The sequence below is a fragment of the Octopus bimaculoides genome, chromosome 7, assembly GCF_046866305.1.
Source record: "Octopus bimaculoides isolate indiv1 chromosome 7, ASM4686630v1, whole genome shotgun sequence".
NCBI classification, from domain to species: domain Eukaryota; kingdom Metazoa; phylum Mollusca; class Cephalopoda; order Octopoda; family Octopodidae; genus Octopus; species Octopus bimaculoides.
In genome coordinates this window covers 5765664-5768163 of record NC_142934.1, presented here as the reverse complement: position 1 = coordinate 5768163, position 2500 = coordinate 5765664, and positions in this window count along the sequence as shown.

Below are 2500 nucleotides of genomic sequence, written 5' to 3'. Positions count from 1 at the left end.
GTGTTCTTAAACAAATTACTAATGAAAACATAGATTCTATTAGCGCTGATTAATTCATAGGCTGTTCTTGGTGTCAGAGAATCAATATATCAAAGTTTAAACCTTGCTGTGAATTCCATATCACATACACATGCATGTGCGAAACAACATCACATATCCGAAAACAAAAGCATGGTTATATAGGATAAGCGTTAAATTAATGGCAAAATTTGCTTCTACATATTTTACATTCGGTGAAGACATCTAATGTAGGGCGTCAGGCATATTTCATTAACAATATCCACAGAATTGAAAATGTCAGAGAAAATATTGTTGACCCCTTAGTGCGAGTTCATATCTCTTCATTATCATAAGTTAAACTAAGACAATAAACGTATATTTTGTTCATCCATTTTGCATCGAGCAACACAGGTACGATAAGAAATAGAAGAGATTCGATTATAGAGTTTAAGACTAACCAGAAATTAGTATATAGTTTGAGGGTGTCGAGATCAAATATGTTTCGTATGATGATGAATTAGATTTGACTAAGTCACAGACACGTAAAATAAATTACTTTATATCCTTAAGCTACAAACCATAACTGTATTTGGAATATAGTTATTACAACTTTTGCTTGTACAAATATTCACCAAGTAGTTTCTGAGACTATTGCTCGGCTATTTGATCAAATGCCAATAGAGTAAAGTGCCAATTGTGAAAAGCACCATAATAAATATTCAGGACTTTAATTTCTGACGATCGTTTTACTAGTAAATTTGTTGGTCTGATTATCTGAGAATACAGTTTGTGTTTCTCTTTCAAATGAATGGATGTATGTCTGAATATGCAACAAAGATCGCAAGATTTAAAAGAGCTTACAAACTTACTTCTATATACCGTAAATCCTCGAGTATAATCCGCACTTTTTTCCCAAAATTTAGAGGTCAAAATTTTTAGTGCGTACTATATACGAGGTTAAAATTGAAAAATATTTTCTAAGCAAAATTTTCTAAGTGATAAATATGTGAAAGACAATTTACTTAATATTTATTTTTCACTGACGTTATTACTGTTATTTCTTTATTTTCTGCAAACAATGTGCACGAAAAAGCTAAAGCTACACGTTTGCAGTGTTATGTATACAATAATAATAAAGGACGTTACCGTATATACGTTTACAAACCAAGGACGTTATATAGACCTCCTTGACTCAAATTAGAGAAGGGATGCGTATTATACACAAGGTTTAGGTTTTTCATAGGTACGGCCCCCTAAAAATCCCCTGCGTATTATACTCAAGGGCGGACTATACTGAGGATTTACGGTATTTGCTCGGCTCACTTTTTTTCTCTGTCGAACCCTTGCACCAATAAAGACAGCTACCGGGTTTCTAAGTCGCACCTCAGACACCGTTAGATTCATCGGTAGTTATATAAGCCCTTAATATTATTAAACAGTTCAAGGCGGTGGGGGTGGAAGAATCGTTAGCACGCAGGGCGAAATGCTTCGAGGCTTTTCGTCCGTCTTTATGCCCGAGTTCAAATTCCGTTCAAGTCGATTTTGCCTTTCATCCATTCGGTGTCAGTAAAATAAGTACCAGCTGTGTACTGGGGGAGATGGTGACTTTGTGACAAATTTTAAAAGCAATATTACGTAACAGCTCATGATATTTCATGCTATGTCCGGTTCCACTGTTTAAGTGATAACAACAAAAAAACAAACTATTATCTGAATAACAGAACTCGATGAAATGGCAGGCGAGATGGGAGTAGATATAAATAATAATAATAATAATGATAATAATAATAATAATGATAATAATAATAATAATAATAATAATGAATAAACAAATAATACGTCTATATATATGTGTGTGTGTATGTATTTATAAATATGTGGAATGGATATGATAAGCGAATCAATAGTTGCAAGTCACTTGTGACTTCTTGTCCAAACTCTTCGATCACAGAGAAAAAAATAGAAAGAAGAGATAAATTAGGAGAATGACGAATAATAACGATACATAGTTAAGCAACTTCCTGTCAATACAGAATCCAAGATTTTAAAACTAACAGTAACAACAACAGTGATAGCAACTACAAGGTTTGTTACACACGAAATATGACACTTTTAAGACGGAATCTGATAACGGACGCCAATGTAGCTCCGTATTGATCCAAAGAGTGTAAGCATAGGTGCATGGCACACACGTGGTTCGAGGTTCGATCCTACTGCTCGGTGCCTTGATCTTGAGTAAATGGTTTCTACCATGTCTTTGGGTTGAACAGCGTCTTAGTCGTAGGAGGTATATGTGCATGTTTGTATTCTTTTATTCTTTTACTTGTTTCCGTCACCTGACTGCGGCCATGCTGGAGCACCACCATACAGGGCTTTTTTTTTGGGGGGGGGGGGGAAGAAATTGATCCCAAGAATTCTTCTTTCTAAGCCTTGTACTTATTCTATCGGTCTCTTTTGCCAAATCGTTCGGTTACGGGAACGTAAACACACCAGCATCGGT